This window comes from Stenella coeruleoalba (genome assembly GCF_951394435.1).
Source record: "Stenella coeruleoalba genome assembly, contig: scaffold_33, whole genome shotgun sequence".
In the NCBI taxonomy this organism is placed as follows: domain Eukaryota; kingdom Metazoa; phylum Chordata; class Mammalia; order Artiodactyla; family Delphinidae; genus Stenella; species Stenella coeruleoalba.
The window spans coordinates 825,194-846,166 of NW_027646420.1; the positions used below are offsets into that span (position 1 = coordinate 825,194).

Genomic DNA, 20,973 nt, shown 5'->3' on the forward strand with positions numbered 1-20,973 from the left:
TTAACCAAAGGCACAGCAGGTGCCCCAGAAGAAAAATAGGGCTTCAAGGAATCCTGTGGTTATGGGGCAATACCACAAAAATAAGAGCTAAAAAATGGAGCTAAGGGCCACTGCAATTCAAAAACCTGCAGAGTTATAACGGTCAACTATTTTTAAAAAATATATTGAGGTAAGGCTATGAAGAGGCATTGAAAGCAAGGCAGAATTGCAGGAAACCGATTTCAGGAGGTAGACTGGAATTGCATTGAAAGCATATGAAGAGAGTCAGAAACTCGACAATGATGCACTTGGCCAAAAAGGGCGTATGTGTTTTTTCCTGAATATATTCAGGAAAAAACGCATACGCACTTTTTGGCCAACCAAGCAAGCTTGCAAAGGAAATCTGCACTACAATGAAGTCTCATTTCCACCTGGTCAAAAGGGCCATCTGAAAAAAGTGTAAAATCCATAAAGGCACGACAGGCCATGGAGAACTGGGAGCCTTCTTATGCTGATGGGCGGGATGTAAATTGCCAACAGCCACTCTGGAGAAGTGTATGGTGTTTCCTGAAACATCTAAAAAACAAAGCAACAGAACCTAGGGCACTTCCACTTATGGTCCTATAGCTTAGGGAAATTAAAATCAAAAAGACACAGCCACCCCAAACTTTGGGATGGCTCTGTTTACAAGAACCTCGTTTACAGTACAAGTTCAATATCGCAGAAAGTGAAAAATGGATAAAGAACTTGTGGTACTTACGTACAATGCAATATCACTCAGCAATGAAATCTATGTCATCAGGCCCGTAGCAGCATAATGAGTGCATTCAGGTATGATGATTCGAACTGAAATAAGTCACACAGAAAAGAAACATCATAAGGTATCACTAATACACAGAATCTGAACTTGGCTACACATGAACTGAATTACAAAACAGAACAGTGTCTCAAGTTTAGAAAACCAACTTATGCTTGCTTAAGGGTAAAGGCGAGGTGGGGTGCTGCATAAAACCAGAGATTGAAATGAGCACAGATAAAGTTCCTTAAGCCAAATATGGAATAGACAAGAGCTACTCCTTGCTCAACGAAATGGACTCAACACCCCATATTAAACGCCTAAGAATGTACCTGACTAGTAAGTATCTTAAAACCTATGGATTGCTATGTCTCCAAAAGAGAATCAAGCGTGTGTACAGGGGCATAAACGCAGCAGTGATAGGATTGGAGAGGTTCGGTGAGCAAATGAAGACCCTTTGAAGTCATATTGCATGGTACCCATTACATGGGTCTCAACTCTCCAGGTTTAAGGTATTCTTCCTTCAGCTAAAACATGCATGTGGAACCCAGAGTATGATCAACCGTGTGAACGGGAGACGTGTTCAAATATGTCTCAGTTTTCCTCCCCTGGTACTCGGGTGCAACATTCCAGACGCTTTACTAACACTCTCCCCACTTGGAGAGTCAGCGCCTTTAACCTCCTGTTTGGCCCAGTTTGCAATTTCTGCGGAAGATGAACAGGAATAGGGAGAACCAATGAGAGACTAGCTGGAGGTGTCTGGACGGGCAAATTTAACTCTCATTTCCCACCAGAAAGAGGAAATAACCAAAGGCTCAGCATGCCGTGCCGGAACCAGATTAGGGCCTGAAGCCATCCAGTGGTGTTGCAGCCAGCTCAAAAGAAAACGAGTTGAAGAAAGGAGCTCAGGGGCACTGTAACTCACAAACCTGCAGAGTTATAAATGACAGCTATCGTCCAAAAATAGACTGAAGTAAGGCTGCCAAGAGGACTTGAAAGCGGGGCAGAATTGCAGGAAACCGATTTCAGGAGGTAGACTGGAATTGCATTGAAAGCATAGGAAAAGAGGCAGAACGTCCACAATGATGCACTTGGCCAAAAAGGGCATATGCGTTTTTTCCTGAATATATTCAGGAAAAAACGCATACGTCCTTTTTGGCCAACCAAGCAAGCTTGCAAAGGAAATCTGCACTACAATGAAGTCTCACTTCCCCCCGGTCAAAAGGGCCATCTGAAAAAAGTGTAAAATCCAGAAAGGCAGGACAGGCCATGGAGAACTGGGAGCCTTGTTATGCTGATGGGCGGGATGAAAATTGCCAACAGACACTCGGGAGAAGTGTATGGTGTTTCCTGAAACATCGAAAAAACAAAGCAACAGAGCCTAGGGCACTGCCACTTATGGTCCTATAGCTTAGGGAAATTAAAATCAAAAAGACACAGCCACCCCAAAGTTTGGAACGGCTCTGTTTACAAGAACCTCGTTTACAGTACAAGTTCAACATCGCAGAAAGTGAAAAATGGATAAAGAAGTTGTGGTACGTACGTACAATGCAGTATCACTCAGCAATGAAATCTATGTCATCAGGCCCGTAGCAGCATAATGAGTGGATTCAGGTACGATGATTCTAACTGAAATAAGTCACACAGAAAAAGAAACATCATAAGATATCAGTAATACACGGAATGTAAACTTGGCTACACAGGAACTGCATTCCAAAACAGAACAGGTCTCAAATTTAGAAAACCAACTTATGCTTGCTTAAGGGGAAAGGTGAGTTGGGGTGCTGCATAAAACCAGAGATTGAAATGAGCACAGATAAAGTTCCTTAAGCCAAATATGGAATAGACAAGAGCTACTCCTTGCTCAACGAAATGGACTCAACACCCCATATTAAACGCCAAAGAATGTACCTGACTAGTAAGTATCTTAAAACCTATGGATTGTTATGTCTCCGAAAGAGAATCAAGCATGTGTACAGGGGCATAAACGCAGCAGTGATAGGATTGGAGAGGTTCGGTGAGCAAATGAAGACCCTTTGAAGTCATATTGCATGGTACCCATTACACGGGTCTCAACTCTCCAGGTTTAAGGTATTCTTCCTTCAGCTAAAACATGCATGTGGAACCCAGAGTATGATCAACCGTGTGAACGGGAGACGTGTTCAAATATGTCTCAGTTTTCCTCCCCTGGTACTCGGGTGCAACATTCCAGACGCTTTACTAACACTCTCCCCACTTGGAGAGTCAGCACCTTTAACCTCCTGTTTGGCCCCGTTTGCAATTTCTGCGGAAGATGAACAGGAATAGGGAGAACCAATGAGAGACTAGCTGGAGGTGTCTGGACGGGCAAATTTAACTCTCATTTCCCACCAGAAAGAGGAAATAACCAAAGGCTCAGCATGCCGTGCCAGAACCAGATTAGGGCCTGAAGCCATCCAGCGGTGTTGCAGCCAGCTCAAAAGAAAACGAGTTGAAGAAAGGAGCTCAGGGGCACTGTAACTCACAAACCTGTAGAGTTATAAATGACAGCTATCGTCCAAAAATAGACTGAAGTAAGGCTGCCAAGAGGACTTGAAAGCGGGGCAGAATTGCAGGAAACCGATTTCAGGAGGTAGACTGGAATTGCATTGAAAGCATAGGAAAAGAGGCAGAACGTCCACAATGATGCACTTGGCCAAAAAGGGCGTATGCGTTTTTTCCTGAATATATTCAGGAAAAAACGCATACGCCCTTTTTGGCCAACCAAGCAAACTTGCAAAGGAAATCTGCACTACAATGAAGTCTCACTTCTCCCCGGTTAAAAGGGGCATCTGAAAAAAGTGTAAAATCCAGAAAGGCAGGACAGGCCATGGAGAACTGGGAGCCTTGTTATGCTGATGGGCGGGATGTAAATTGCCAAGAGACACTCAGGAGAAGTGTATGGTGTTTCCTGAAACATGTAAGAAACAAAGCAACAGAGCCTAGGGCACTTCCACTTATGGTCCTATAGCTTAGGGAAATTAAAATCAAAAAGACACAGCCACCCCAAAGTTTGGGACGCCTCCGTTTACAAGAACCTCGTTTACCGTACAAGTTCAATATCACAGAAAGTGAAAAATGGATAAAGAACTTGTGGTACCTACGTACAATGCAGTATCACTCAGCAATGAAATCTATGTCATCAGGCCCGTAGCAGCATAATGAGTGGATTCAGGTACGATGATTCTAACTGAAATAAGTCACACAGAAAAAGAAACATCATAAGATATCAGTAATACACGGAATGTAAACTTGGCTACACAGGAACTGCATTCCAAAACAGAACAGGGTCTCAAATTTAGAAAACCAACTTATGCTTGCTTAAGGGGAAAGGTGAGTTGGGGTGCTGCATAAAACCAGAGATTGAAATGAGCACAGATAAAGTTCCTTAAGCCAAATATGGAATAGACAAGAGCTACTCCTTGCTCAACGAAATGGACTCAACACCCCATATTAAACGCCAAAGAATGTACCTGACTAGTAAGTATCTTAAAACCTATGGATTGTTATGTCTCCGAAAGAGAATCAAGCATGTGTACAGGGGCATAAACGCAGCAGTGATAGGATTGGAGAGGTTCGGTGAGCAAATGAAGACCCTTTGAAGTCATATTGCATGGTACCCATTACACGGGTCTCAACTCTCCAGGTTTAAGGTATTCTTCCTTCAGCTAAAACATGCATGTGGAACCCAGAGTATGATCAACCGTGTGAACGGGAGACGTGTTCAAATATGTCTCAGTTTTCCTCCCCTGGTACTCGGGTGCAACATTCCAGACGCTTTACTAACACTCTCCCCACTTGGAGAGTCAGCACCTTTAACCTCCTGTTTGGCCCCGTTTGCAATTTCTGCGGAAGATGAACAGGAATAGGGAGAACCAATGAGAGACTAGCTGGAGGTGTCTGGACGGGCAAATTTAACTCTCATTTCCCACCAGAAAGAGGAAATAACCAAAGGCTCAGCATGCCGTGCCGGAACCAGATTAGGGCCTGAAGCCATCCAGCGGTGTTGCAGCCAGCTCACAAGAAAACGAGTTGAAGAAAGGAGCTCAGGGGCACTGTAACTCACAAACCTGCAGAGTTATAAATGACAGCTATCGTCCAAAAATAGACTGAAGTAAGGCTGCCAAGAGGACTTGAAAGCGGGGCAGAATTGCAGGAAACCGATTTCAGGAGGTAGACTGGAATTGCATTGAAAGCATAGGAAAAGAGGCAGAACGTCCACAATGATGCACTTGGCCATAAAGGGCGTATGCGTTTTTTCCTGAATATATTCAGGAAAAAACGCATACGTCCTTTTTGGCCAACCAAGCAAGCTTGCAAAGGAAATCTGCACTACAATGAAGGCTCACTTCCCCCCGGTCAAAAGGGCCATCTGAAAAAAGTGTAAAATCCAGAAAGGCAGGACAGGCCATGGAGAACTGGGAGCCTTGTTATGCTGATGGGCGGGATGTAAATTGCCAACAGACACTCCGGAGAAGTGTATGGTGTTTCCTAAAACATCGAAAAAACAAAGCAACAGAGCCTAGGGCACTTCCACTTATGGTCCTATAGCTTAGGGAAATTAAAATCAAAAAGACACAGCCACCCCAAAGTTTGGGACTGCTCTGTTTACAAGAACGTCATTTACAGTACAAGTTTAACATCGCAGAAAGTGAAAAATGGATAAAGAAGTTGTGGTATTTACTTACAAAGCAATATCACTCAGCAATGAAATCTATGTCATCAGGCCCTTAGCAGCACAATGAGTGGATTCAGGTATGATGATTCTAACTGAAATAAGTCACACAGAAAAAGAAACATCATAAGATATCAGTAATACATGGAATGTAAACTTGGCTACACAGGAACTGAATTACAGAACAGAACAGGGTCTCAAATTTAGAAAACCAACTTATGCTTGCTTAAGGGGAAAGGTGAGTTGGGGTGCTGCATAAAACCAGAGATTGAAATGAGCACAGATAAAGTTCCTTAAGCCAAATATGGAATAGACAAGAGCTACTCCTTGCTCAACGAAATGGACTCAACACCGCATATTAAACGCCTAAGAATGTACCTGACTAGTAAGTATCTTAAAACCTATGGATTGCTATGTCTCCGAAAGAGAATCAAGCATGTGTACAGGGGCATAAACGCAGCAGTGATAGGACTGGAGAGGTTCGTGAGCAAATGAAGACCCTTTGAAGTCATATTGCATGGTACCCATTACACGGGTTTCAACTACCCAGGTTTAAGGTATTCTTCCTTCAGCTAAAACATGCATGTGGAACCTAGAGTATGATCAACCATGTGATCGGGAGACATGTTCAAATATGTCTCAGTTTTCGTACCCTGGTACTCGGGTGCAACACTCCAGACGCTTACTAACACTCTCCCCACTTGGAGAGTCAGTCCCTTTAACCTCCTGTTTGGCCCAGTTTGCAATTTCTACGGAAGATGAACAGGAATAGTGAGAATCAATGAGAGACTACCTGGAGGTGTCTGGATGGGCAAATTTAACTCTCATTTCCCACCAGGAAGAGGAATTAACCAAAGGCTCAGCGTGCCGTGCCAGAACCAGATTAGGGCCTGAAGACATCCTGCGGTGTTGCGGCCAGGTCACAAGAAAGCGAGTTGAAGAAAGGAGCTCAGGGGCACTGTAATTCACAAACCTGCAGAGTTATAAATGACAGCTATCGTCCAAAAATAGACTGAAGTAAGGCTGCCAAGAGGACTTGAAAGCGGGGCAGAATTGCAGGAAACCGATTTCAGGAGGTAGACTGGAATTGCATTGAAAGCATAGGAAAAGAGGCAGAACGTCCACAATGATGCACTTGGCCAAAAAGGGCGTATGCGTTTTTTCCTGAATATATTCAGGAAAAAACGCATACGCACTTTTTGGCCAACCAAGCAAACTTGCAAAGGAAATCTGCACTACAATGAAGTCTCACTTCTGCCTGGTTAAAAGGGCCATCTGAAAAAAGTGTAAAATCCAGAAAGGCAGGACAGGCCATGGAGAACTGGGAGCCTTGTTATGCTGATGGGCGGGATGTAAATTGCCAACAGACACTCAGGAGAAGTGTATGGTGTTTCCTGAAACATCTAAGAAACAAAGCAACAGAGCCTAGTGTACTTCCACTTATGGTCCTATAGCTTAGGGAAATTAAAATCAAAAAGACACAGTCACCCCAAAATTTGGGACGCCTCCGTTTACAAAAACCTCGTTTACCGTACAAGTTCAATATCACAGAAAGTGAAAAATGGATAAAGAACTTGTGGTACCTACGTACAATGCAGTATCACTCAGCAATGAAATCTATGTCATCAGGCCCGTAGCAGCATAATGAGTGGATTCAGGTACGATGATTCTAACTGAAATAAGTCACACAGAAAAAGAAACATCATAAGATATCAGTAATACACGGAATGTAAACTTGGCTACACAGGAACTGCATTCCAAAACAGAACAGGGTCTCAAATTTAGAAAACCAACTTATGCTTGCTTAAGGGGAAAGGTGAGTTGGGGTGCTGCATAAAACCAGAGATTGAAATGAGCACAGATAAAGTTCCTTAAGCCAAATATGGAATAGACAAGAGCTACTCCTTGCTCAACGAAATGGACTCAACACCCCATATTAAACGCCAAAGAATGTACCTGACTAGTAAGTATCTTAAAACCTATGGATTGCTATGTCTCCGAAAGAGAATCAAGCATGTGTACAGGGGCATAAACGCAGCAGTGATAGGATTGGAGAGGTTCGGTGAGCAAATGAAGACCCTTTGAAGTCATATTGCATGGTACCCATTCCACAGGTTTCAACTACCCAGGTTTAAGGTATTCTTCCTTCAGCTAAAACATGCATGTGGAACCCAGAGTATGATCAACCATGTGATCGGGAGACGTGTTCAAATATGTCTCAGTTTTCGTACCCTGGTACTCGGGTGCAACATTCCAGACGCTTTACTAACACTCTCCCGACTTGGAGAGTCAGTCCCTTTAACCTCCTGTTTGGCCCCGTTTGCAATTTCTGCGGAAGATGAACAGGAATAGCGAGAACCAATGAGAGACTAGCTGGAGGTGTCTGGACGGGCAAATTTAACTCTCATTTCCCACCAGGAAGAGGAATTAACCAAAGGCTCAGCGTGCCGTGCCGGAACCAGATTAGGGCCTGAAGCCCTCCTGCGGTGTTGCGGCCAGCTCAAAAGAAAGCGAGTTGAAGAAAGGAGCTCAGGGGCACTGTAATTCACAAACCTGCAGAGTTATAAATGACAGCTATCGTCCAAAAATAGACTGAAGTAAGGCTGCCAAGAGGAATTGAAAGCGGGGCAGCATTGCAGGAAACCGATTTCAGGAGGTAGACTGGAATTGCATTGAAAGCATAGGAAAAGAGGCAGAACGTCCACAATGATGCACTTGGCCAAAAAGGGCGTATGCGTTTTTTCCTGAATATATTCAGGAAAAAACGCATACGCCCTTTTTGGCCAACCAAGCAAGCTTGCAAAGGAAATCTGCACTACAATGAAGTCTCACTTCCCCCCGGTCAAAAGGGCCATCTGAAAAAAGTGTAAAACCAGAAAGACAGGACAGGCCTTGGAGAACTGGGAGCCTTGTTATGCTGATGGGCGGGATGTAAATTGCCAACAAACACTAGGGAGAAGTGTATGGTGTTTCCTGAAACATTTAAAAAACAAAGCAACAGAGCCTAGGGCACTTCCACTTATGGTCCTATAGCTTAGGGAATTTAAAATCAAAAAGACACAGCCACCCCAAAGTTTGGAACGGCTCTGTTTACAAGAACCTCGTTTACAGTACAAGTTCAATATCGCAGAAAATGAAAAATGGATAAAGAAGTTGTGGTATTTACTTACAAAGCAATATCACTCAGCAATGAAATCTGTGTCATCAGGCCCTTAGCAGCACAATGAGTGGATTCAGGTATGATGATTCTAACTGAAATAAGTCACACAGAAAAAGAAACATCATAAGATATCAGTAATACACGGAATGTAAACTTGGCTACACAGGAACTGAATTACAGAACAGAACAGGGTCTCAAATTTAGAAAACCAACTTATGCTTGCTTAAGGGGAAAGGTGAGTTGGAGTGCTGCATAAAACCAGAGATTGAAATGAGCACAGATAAAGTTCCTTAAGCCAAATATGGAATAGACAAGAGCTACTCCTTGCTCAACGAAATGGACTCAACACCGCATATTAAACGCCTAAGAATGTACCTGACTAGTAAGTATCTTAAAACCTATAGATTGCTATGTCTCCGAAAGAGAATCAAGCATGTGTACAGGGGCATAAACGCAGCAGTGATAGGATTGGAGAGGTTCGGTGAGCAAATGAAGACCCTTTGAAGTCATATTGCATGGTACCCATTCCATGGGTTTCAACTACCCAGGTTTTAGGTATTCTTCCTTCAGCTAAAACATGCATGTGGAACCCAGAGTATGATCAACCATGTGATCGGGAGACGTGTTCAAATATGTCTCAGTTTTTGTACCCTGGTACTCGGGTGCAACATTCCAGACGCTTTACTAACACTCTCCCGACTTGGAGAGTCAATCCCTTTAACCTCCTGTTTGGCCCAGTTTGCAATTTCTGCGGAAGATGAACAGGAATAGCGAGAACCAATGAGAGACTAGCTGGAGGTGTCTGGACGGGCAAATTTAACTCTCATTTCCCACCAGGAAGAGGAATTAACCAAAGGCTCAGCGTGCCGTGCCGGAACCAGATTAGGGCCTGAAGCCATGCTGCGGTGTTGCAGCCAGCTCACAAGAAAGCGAGTTGAAGAAAGGAGCTCAGGGGCACTGTAATTCACAAACCTGCAGAGTTATAAATGACAGCTATCGTCCAAAAATAGACTGAAGTAAGGCTGCCAAGAGGACTTGAAAGCGGGGCAGAATTGCAGGAAACCGATTTCAGGAGGTAGACTGGAATTGCATTGAAAGCATAGGAAAAGAGGCAGAACGTCCACAATGATGCACTTGGCCAAAAAGGGCGTATGCGTTTTTTCCTGAATATATTCAGGAAAAAACGCATACGCCCTTTTTGGTCAACCAAGCAAGCTTGCAAAGGAAATCTGCACTACAATGAAGTCTCACTTACCCCCAGTCAAAAGGGCCATCTGAAAAAAGTGTAAAATCCAGAAAGGCAGGACAGGCCATGGAGAACTGGGAGCCTTGTTATGCTGATTGGCGGGATGTAAATTGCCAACAGACACTCAGAAGAAGTGTATGGTGTTTCCTGAAACATCTAAAAAACAAAGCAACAGAGCCTAGGGCACTGCCACTTATGGTCCTATAGCTTAGGGAAATTAAAATAAAAAAGACACAGCCACCCCAAAGTTTGGGACGCCTCTGTTTACAAGAACCTCGTTTACAGTACAAGTTCAACATCGCAGAAAGTGAAAAATGGATAAAGAAGTTGTGGTATTTACTTACAAAGCAATATCACTCAGCAATGAAATCTATGTCATCAGGCCCTTAGCAGAACAATGAGTGGATTCAGGTATGATGATTCTAACTGAAATAAGTCACACAGAAAAAGAAACATCGTAAGATATCAGTAATACACGGAATGTAAACTTGGCTACACAGGAACTGAATTACAGAACAGAACAGGGTCTGAAATTTAGAAAACCAACTTATGCTTGCTTAAGGGGAAAGGTGAGTTGGGGTGCTGCATAAAACCAGAGATTGAAATGAGCACAGATAAAATTCCTTAAGTCAAATATGGAATAGACAAGAGCTACTCCTTGCTCAACGAAATGGACTCAACACCGCATATTAAACGCCTAAGAATGTACCTGACTAGTAAGTATCTTAAAACCTATGGATTGCTATGTCTCCAAAAGAGAATCAAGCATGTGTACAGGGGCATAAACGCAGCAGTGATAGGATTGGAGAGGTTCGGTGAGCAAATGAAGACCCTTTGAAGTCATATTGCATGGTACCCATTACACGGGTCTCAACTCTCCAGGTTTAAGGTATTCTTCCTTCAGCTAAAACATGCATGTGGAACCCAAGTATGATCAACCATGTGAACGGGAGACGTGTTCAAATATGTCTCAGTTTTCTTCCCCTGGTACTCGGGTGCAACATTCCAGACGCTTTACTAACGCTCTCCCGACTTGAAGAGTCAGTGCCTTTAACCTCCTGTTTGGCCCAGTTTGCAATTACTGCGGAAGTTGAAGAGGAATAGGGAGAAACAATGAGAGACTAGCTGGAGGTGTCTGGACGGGCAAATTTAACTCTTATTTCCCACCAGGAAGAGGAATTAACCAAAGGCTCAGAGTGCCGTGCCGGAACCAGATTAGGGCCTGAAGCCATCCTACGGTGTTGCGGCCAGGTCACAAGAAAGCGAGATGAAGAAAGGAGCTCAGGGGCACTGTAATTCACAAACCTGCAGAGTTATAAATGACAGCTATCGTCCAAAAATAGACTGAAGTAAGGCTGCCAAGAGGACTTGAAAGCAGGGCAGAATTGGAGGAAACCGATTTCAGGAGGTAGACTGGAATTGCATTGAAAGCATAGGAAAAGAGGCAGAACGTCCACAATGATGCACTTGGCCAAAAAGGGCGTATGCGTTTTTTCCTGAATATATTCAGGAAAAAACGCATACGCACTTTTTGGCCAACCAAGCAAGCTTGCAAAGGAAATCTGCACTACAATGAAGTCTCACTTCCCCCCGGTCAAAAGGGCCATCTGAAAAAGGTGTAAAATCCAGAAAGGCAGGACAGGCCATGGAGAACTGGGAGCCTTGTTATGCTGATTGGCGGGATGTAAATTGCCAACAGACACTAGGGAGAAGTGTATGGTGTTTCCTGAAACATCTAAAAAACAAAGCAACAGAGCCTAGGGCACTTCCACTTATGGTCCTATAGCTTAGGGAAGTTAAAATCAAAAACACACAGCCACCCCAAAGTTTGGGAAGCCTCTGTTTACAAGAACCTCGTTTACCGTACAAGATCAATATCACAGAAAGTGAAAAATGGATAAAGAACTAGTGGTACTTACGTACAATGCATTATCACTCAGCAATGAAATCTATGTCATCAGGCCCGTAGCAGCATAATGAGTGGATTCAGATACGATGATTCTAACTGAAATAAGTCACACAGAAAAAGAAACATCATAAGATATCAGTAATACACGGAATGGAAACTTGGCTACACAGGAACTGAATTACAGAACAGAACAGGGTCTCAAATTTAGAAAACCAACTTATGCTTGCTTAAGGGGAAAGGTGAGTTGGGGTGCTGCATAAAACCAGAGATCGAAATGAGCACAAAGTTCCTTAAGCCAAATATGGAATAGACAAGAGCTACTCCTTGCTCAATGAAATGGACTCAACACCGCATATTAAACGCCTAAGGATGTACCTGACTAGTAAGTATATTAAAACCTATGGATTGCTATGTCTCCGAAAGAGAATCAAGCATGTGTACAGGGGCATAAACGCAGCAGTGATAGGACTGGAGAGGTTCGGTGAGCAAATGAAGACCCTTTGAAGTCATATTGCATGGTACCCATTACACGGGTTTCAACTACCCAGGTTTTAGGTATTCTTCCTTCAGCTAAAACATGCATGTGGAACCCAGAGTATGATCAACCGTGTGATCGGGAGACGTGTTCAAATATGTCTCAGTTTTCCTCCCCTGGTACTCGGGTGCAACATTCCAGACGCTTTACTAACACTCTCCCCACTTGGAGAGCCAGCGCCTTTAACCTCCTGTTTGGCCCAGTTTGCAATTTCTGCGGAAGATGAACAGGAATAGCGAGAACCAATGAGAGACTAGCTGGAGGTGTCTGGACGGGCAAATTTAACTCTCATTTCCCACCAGGAAGAGGAAATAACCAAAGGCTCAGCGTGCCGTGCCGGAACCAGATTAGGGCCTGAAGCCATCCTGCGGTGTTGCGGCCAGGTCACAAGAAAGCAAGTTGAAGAAAGGAGCTCAGGGGCACTGTAATTCACAAACCTGCAGAGTTATAAATGACAGCTATCGTCCAAAAATAGACTGAAGTAAGGCTGCCAAGAGGACTTGAAAGCGCGGCAGAATTGCAGGAAACCGATTTCAGGAGGTAGACTGGAATTGCATTGAAAGCATAGGAAAAGAGGCAGAACGTCCACAATGATGCACTTGGCCAAAAAGGGCGTATGCGTTTTTTCCTGAATATATTCAGGAAAAAACGCATACGCCCTTTTTGGCCAACCAAGCAAGCTTGCAAAGGAAATCTGCACTACAATGAAGTCTCACTTTCCCCCGGTCAAAAGGGCCATCTGAAAAAAGTGTAAAATCCAGAAAGGCAGGACAGGCCATGGAGAACTGGGAGCCTTGTTATGCTGATGGGCGGGATGTAAATTGCCAACAGACACTCAGAAGAAGTGTATGGTGTTTCCTGAAACATCTAAAAAACAAAGCAACAGAGCCTAGGGCACTGCCACTTATGGTCCTATAGCTTAGGGAAATTAAAATCAAAAAGACACAGCCACCCCAAAGTTTGGAACGGCTCTGTTTACAAGAACCTAGTTTACAGTACAAGTTCAACATCGCAGAAAGTGAAAAATGGATAAAGAATTTGTGGTATTTACTTACAAAGCAATATCACTCAGCAATGAAATCTATGTCATCAGGCCCTTAGCAGAACAATGAGTGGATTCAGGTATGATGATTCTAACTGAGATAAGTCACACAGAAAAAGAAACATCGTAAGATATCAGTAATACACGGAATGTAAACTTGGCTACACAGGAACTGAATTACAGAACAGAACAGGGTCTGAAATTTAGAAAACCAACTTATGCTTGCTTAAGGGGAAAGGTGAGTTGGGGTGCTGCATAAAACCAGAGATTGAAATGAGCACAGATAAAATTCCTTAAGTCAAATATGGAATAGACAAGAGCTACTCCTTGCTCAACGAAATGGACTCAACACCGCATATTAAACGCCTAAGAATGTACCTGACTAGTAAGTATCTTAAAACCTATGGATTGCTATGTCTCCAAAAGAGAATCAAGCATGTGTACAGGGGCATAAACGCAGCAGTGATAGGATTGGAGAGGTTCGGTGAGCAAATGAAGACCCTTTGAAGTCATATTGCATGGTACCCATTACACGGGTCTCAACTCTCCAGGTTTAAGGTATTCTTCCTTCAGCTAAAACATGCATGTGGAACCCAAGTATGATCAACCATGTGAACGGGAGACGTGTTCAAATATGTCTCAGTTTTCTTCCCCTGGTACTCGGGTGCAACATTCCAGACGCTTTACTAACGCTCTCCCGACTTGAAGAGTCAGTGCCTTTAACCTCATGTTTGGCCCAGTTTGCAATTACTGCGGAAGTTGAAGAGGAATAGGGAGAACCAATGAGAGACTAGCTGGAGGTGTCTGGACGGGCAAATTTAACTCTTATTTCCCACCAGGAAGAGGAATTAACCAAAGGCTCAGCGTGCCGTGCCGGAACCAGATTAGGGCCTGAAGCCATCCTACGGTGTTGCGGCCAGGTCACAAGAAAGCGAGTTGAAGAAAGGAGCTCAGGGGCACTGTAATTCACAAACCTGCAGAGTTATAAATGACAGCTATCGTCCAAAAATAGACTGAAGTAAGGCTGCCAAGAGGACTTGAAAGCAGGGCAGAATTGGAGGAAACCGATTTCAGGAGGTAGACTGGAATTGCATTGAAAGCATAGGAAAAGAGGCAGAACGTCCACAATGATGCACTTGGCCAAAAAGGGCGTATGCGTTTTTTCCTGAATATATTCAGGAAAAAACGCATACGCCCTTTTTGGCCAACCAAGCAAGCTTGCAAAGGAAATCTGCACTACAATGAAGTCTCACTTCCCCCCGGTCAAAAGGGCCATCTGAAAAAGGTGTAAAATCCAGAAAGGCAGGACAGGCCATGGAGAACTGGGAGCCTTGTTATGCTGATGGGCGGGATGTAAATTGCCAACAGACACTAGGGAGAAGTGTATGGTGTTTCCTGAAACATCTAAAAAACAAAGCAACAGAGCCTAGGGCACTTCCACTTATGGTCCTATAGCTTAGGGAAGTTAAAATCAAAAACACACAGCCACCCCAAAGTTTGGGAAGCCTCTGTTTACAAGAACCTCGTTTACCGTACAAGATCAATATCACAGAAAGTGAAAAATGGATAAAGAACTAGTGGTACTTACGTACAATGCATTATCACTCAGCAATGAAATCTATGTCATCAGGCCCGTAGCAGCATAATGAGTGGATTCAGATACGATGATTCTAACTGAAATAAGTCACACAGAAAAAGAAACATCATAAGATATCAGTAATACACGGAATGGAAACTTGGCTACACAGGAACTGAATTACAGAACAGAACAGGGTCTCAAATTTAGAAAACCAACTTATGCTTGCTTAAGGGGAAAGGTGAGTTGGGGTGCTGCATAAAACCAGAGATCGAAATGAGCACAAAGTTCCTTAAGCCAAATATGGAATAGACAAGAGCTACTCCTTGCTCAATGAAATGGACTCAACACCGCATATTAAACGCCTAAGGATGTACCTGACTAGTAAGTATATTAAAACCTATGGATTGCTATGTCTCCGAAAGAGAATCAAGCATGTGTACAGGGGCATAAACGCAGCAGTGATAGGACTGGAGAGGTTCGGTGAGCAAATGAAGACCCTTTGAAGTCATATTGCATGGTACCCATTCCAAGGGTTTCAACTACCCAGGTTTTAGGTATTCTTCCTTCAGCAAAACATGCATGTGGAACCCAGAGTATGATCAACCGTGTGATCGGGAGACGTGTTCAAATATGTCTCAGTTTTCCTCCCCTGGTACTCGGGTGCAACATTCCAGACGCTTTACTAACACTCTCCCCACTTGGAGAGCCAGCGCCTTTAACCTCCTGTTTGGCCCAGTTTGCAATTTCTGCGGAAGATGAACAGGAATAGCGAGAACCAATGAGAGACTAGCTGGAGGTGTCTGGACGGGCAAATTTAACTCTCATTTCCCACCAGGAAGAGGAAATAACCAAAGGCTCAGCGTGCCGTGCCGGAACCAGATTAGGGCCTGAAGCCATCCTGCGGTGTTGCGGCCAGGTCACAAGAAAGCAAGTTGAAGAAAGGAGCTCAGGGGCACTGTAATTCACAAACCTGCAGAGTTATAAATGACAGCTATCGTCCAAAAATAGACTGAAGTAAGGCTGCCAAGAGGACTTGAAAGCGCGGCAGAATTGCAGGAAACCGATTTCAGGAGGTAGACTGGAATTGCATTGAAAGCATAGGAAAAGAGGCAGAACGTCCACAATGATGCACTTGGCCAAAAAGGGCGTATGCGTTTTTTCCTGAATATATTCAGGAAAAAACGCATACGCCCTTTTTGGCCAACCAAGCAAGCTTGCAAAGGAAATCTGCACTACAATGAAGTCTCACTTCCCCCCGGTCAAAAGGGCCATCTGAAAAAAGTGTAAAATCCAGAAAGGCAGGACAGGCCATGGAGAACTGGGAGCCTTGTTATGCTGATGGGTGGGATGTAAATTGCCAACAACCACTCGGGAGAAGTGTATGGTGTTTCCTGAAACATCTAAAAAACAAAGCAACAGAACCTAGGGCACTTCCACTTATGGTCCTATAGCTTAGGGAAATTAAAATCAAAAAGACACAGCCACCCCAAAGTTTGGAACGGCTCAGTTTACAAGAACCTCGTTTACAGTACAAGTTCAACATCGCAGAAAGTGAAAAATGGATAAAGAAGTTGTGGTATTTACTTACAAAGCAATATCATTCAGCAATGAAATCTGTGTCATCAGGCCCTTAGCAGCACAATGAGTGGATTCAGGTATGATGATTCTAACTGAAATAAGTCACACAGAAAAAGAAACATCATAAGATATCACTAATACACGGAATGTAAACTTGGCTACACAGGAACTGAATTACAGAACAGAACAGGGTCTCAAATTTAGAAAACCAACTTATGCTTGCTTAAGGGTAAAGGTGAGTTGGGGTGCTGCATAAAACCAGAGATTGAAATGAGCACAGATAAAGTTCCTTAAGCTAAATATGGAATAGACAAGAGCTACCCCTTGCTCAATGAAATGGAATCAACACCCCATATTAAACGCCTAAGAATGTACCTGACTAGTAAGTATCTTAAAACCTATGGATTGCTATGTCTCCGAAAGAGAATCAAGCATGTGTACAGGGGCATAAACGCAGCAGTGCTAGGATTGGAGAGGTTCGGTGAGCAAATGAAGACCCTTTGAAGTCATATTGCATGGTACCCATTCCACAGGTTTCAACTACCCAGGTTTAAGGTATTCTTCCTTCAGCTAAAACATGCATGTGGAACCCAAGTATGATCAACCATGTGAATGGGAGACGTGTTCAAATATGTCTCAGTTTTCCTCCCCTGGTACTCGGGTGCAACATTCCAGACGCTTTACTAACACTCTCCCCACTTGGAGAGTCAGCGCCTTTAACCTCCTGTTTGGCACAGTTTGCAATTTCTGCGGAAGATGAACAGGAATAGCGAGAACCAATGAGAGGCTAGCTGGAGGTGTCTGGACGGGCAAATTTAACTCTCATTTCCCACCAGGAAGAGGAAATAACCAAAGGCTCAGCGTGCCGTACCGGAGCCAGATTAGGGCCTGAAGCCATCCTGCGGTGTTGCGGCCAGCTCAAAAGAAAGCGAGTTGAAGAAAGGAGCTCAGGGGCACTGTAATTCACAAACCTGCAGAGTTATAAATGACAGCTATCGTCCAAAAATAGACTGAAGTAAGGCTGCCAAGAGGACTTGAAAGTGGGGCAGAATTGCAGGAAACCGATTTCAGGAGGTAGACTGGAATTGCATTGAAAGCATAGGAAAAGAGGCAGAACGTCCACAATGATGCACTTGGCCAAAAAGGGCGTATGCGTTTTTTCCTGAATATATTCAGGAAAAAACGCATACGCCCTTTTTGGCCAACCAAGCAAGCTTGCAAAGGAAATCTGCACTACAATGAAGTCTCACTTCCCCCCGGTCAAAAGGGCCATCTGAAAAAAGTGTAAAATCCAGAAAGGCAGGACAGGCCATGGAGAACTGGGAGCCTTGTTATGCTGATGGGCGGGATGTCAATTGCCAACAACCACTCGGGAGAAGTGTATGGTGTTTCCTGAAACATCTAGAAAACAAAGAAACAGAACCTAGGGCACTTCCACTTATGGTCCTATAGCTTAGGGAAATTAAAATCAAAAAGACACAGCCACCCCAAAGTTTGGAACGGCTCTGTTTACAAGAACCTTGTTTACAGTACAAGTTCAACATCGCAGAAAGTGAAAAATGGATAAAGAAGTTGTGGTATTTACTTACAAAGCCATATCACTCAGCAATGAAATCTGTGTCATCAGGCACTTAGCAGCACAATGAGTGGATTCAGGTATGATGATTCTAACTGAAATAAGTCACACAGAAAAAGAAACATCATAAGATATCAGTAATACACGGAATGTAAACTTGGCTACACAGGAACTGAATTACAGAACAGAACAGGGTCTCAAATTTAGAAAACCAACTTATGCTTGCTTAAGGGTAAAGGTGAGGTGGGATGCTGCATAAAACCAGAGATTGAAATGAGCACAGATAAAGTTCCTTAAGCCAAATATGGAATAGACCAGAGCTACTCCTTGCTCAACGAAATGGACTCAACACCCCATATTAAACGCCTAAGAATGTACCTGACTAGTAAGTATCTTAAAACCTATGGATTGCTATGTCTCCGAAAGAGAATCAAGCATGTGTACAGGGGCATAAACGCAGCAGTGCTAGGATTGGAGAGGTTCGGTGAGCAAATGAAGACCCTTTGAAGTCATATTGCATGGTACCCATTCCACAGGTTTCAACTACCCAGGTTTAAGGTATTCTTCCTTCAGCTAAAACATGCATGTGGAACCTAGAGTATGATCAACCATGTGATCGGGAGACGTGTTCAAATATGTCTCAGTTTTCCTCCCCTGGTACTCAGGTGCAACATTCCAGACGCTTTACTAACACTCTCCCCACTTGGAGAGTCAGTCCCTTTAACCTCCTGTTTGGCCCAGTTTGCAATTTCTGCGGAAGATGAACAGGAATAGCGAGAACCAATGAGAGGCTAGCTGGAGGTGTCTGGACGGGCAAATTTAACTCTCATTTCCCACCAGGAAGAGGAATTAACCAAAGGCTCAGCATGCCGGGCCGGAACCAGATTAGGGCCTGAAGCCATCCTGCGGTGTTGCGGCCAGGTCACAAGAAAGCGAGTTGAAGAAAGGAGCTCAGGGGCACTGTAATTCACAAACCTGCAGAGTTATAAATGACAGCTATCGTCCAAAAATAGACTGAAGTAAGGCTGCCAAGAGGACTTGAAAGTGGGGCAGAATTGCAGGAAACCGATTTCAGGAGGTAGACTGGAATTGCATTGAAAGCATAGGAAAAGAGGCAGAACGTCCACAATGATGCACTTGGCCAAAAAGGGCGTATGCGTTTTTTCCTGAATATAATCAGGAAAAAACGCATACGCCCTTTTTGGCCAACCAAGCAAGCTTGCAAAGGAAATCTGCACTACAATGAAGTTTCACTTACCCCCAGTCAAAAGGGCCATCTGAAAAAAGTGTAAAATCCAGAAAGGCAGGACAGGCCATGGAGAACTGGGAGCCTTGTTATGCTGATGGGCGGGATGTAAATTGCCAACAGACACTCGGGAGAAGTGTATGGTGTTTCCTGAAACATCTAAAACACAAAGCAACAGAGCCTAGGGCACTGCCACTTATGGTCCTATAGCTTAGGGAAATTAAAATCAAAAAGACACAGCCACCCCAAAGTTTGGGACGCCTCTGTTTACAAGAACCTCGTTTACCGTACTAGTTCAATATCACAGAAAGTGAAAAATGGATAAAGAACTAGTGGTACTTACGTACAATGCAGTATCACTCAGCAATGAAATCTATGTCATCAGGCCCGTAGCAGGATAATGAGTGGATTCAGGTACGATGATTCTAACTGAAATAAGTCACACAGAAAAAGAAACATCATAAGATATCACTAATACACGGAATTAAACTTGGCTACACAGGAACTGCATTCCAAAACAGAACAGGGTCTCAAATTTAGAAAACCAACTTATGCTTGCTTAAGGGGAAAGGTGAGTTGGGGTGCTGCATAAAACCAGAGATTGAAATGAGCACAGATAAAGTTCCTTAAGCCAAATATGGAATAGACAAGAGCTACTCGTTGCTCAACGAAATGGACTCAACACCGCATATTAAACGCCTAAGAATGTACCTGACTAGTAAGTATCTTAAAACCTATGGATTGCTATGTCTCCGAAAGAGAATCAAGCATGTGTACAGGGGCATAAACGCAGCAGTGATAGGATTGGATATGTTCGGTGAGCAAATGAAGACCCTTTGAAGTCATATTGCATGGTACCCATTCCACGGGTTTCAACTACCCAGGTTTTAGGTATTCTTCCTTCAGCTAAAACATGCATGTGGAACCTAGAGTATGATCAACCATGTGATCGGGAGATGTGTTCAAATATGTCTCAGTTTTCCTCCCCTGGTACTCGGGTGCAACATTCCAGACGCTTTACTAACACTCTCCCCACTTGGAGAGTCAGCGCCTTTAACCTCCTGTTTGGCACAGTATGCAATTTCTGCGGAAGATGAACAGGAATAGCGAGAACCAATGAGAGGCTAGCTGGAGGTGTCTGGACGGGCAAATTTAACTCTCATTTCCCAACAGGAAGAGGAAATAACCAAAGGCTCAGCGTGCCGTACCGGAACCAGATTAGGGCCTGAAGCCATCCTGCGGTGCTGCGGCCAGGTCACAAGAAAGCGAGTTGAAGAAAGGAGCTCAGGGGCACTGTAATTCACAAACCTGCAGAGTTATAAATGACAGCTATCGTCCAAAAATAGACTGAAGTAAGGCTGCCAAGAGGACTTGAAAGCGGGGCAGAATTGCAGGAAACCGATTTCAGGAGGTAGACTGGAATTGCATTGAAAGCATAGGAAAAGAGGCAGAACGTCCACAATGATGCACTTGGCCAAAAAGGGCGTATGCGTTTTTTCCTGAATATATTCAGGAAAAAACGCATACGCCCTTTTTGGCCAACCAAGCAAGCTTGCAAAGGAAATCTGCACTACAATGAAGTCTCACTTCCCCCCGGTCAAAAGGGCCATCTGAAAAAAGTGTAAAATCCAGAA

At 43.8% G+C, this 20,973-nt stretch overlaps 1 long non-coding RNA gene across 3 annotated transcripts in view; it reads right to left on the bottom strand.

The window, feature by feature from the left end:
* LOC307181120 overlaps positions 1-20,973 on the bottom strand; it is a 977,962-nt gene that overhangs the window by 606,545 nt on the left and 350,444 nt on the right. The window lies entirely within an intron of this gene.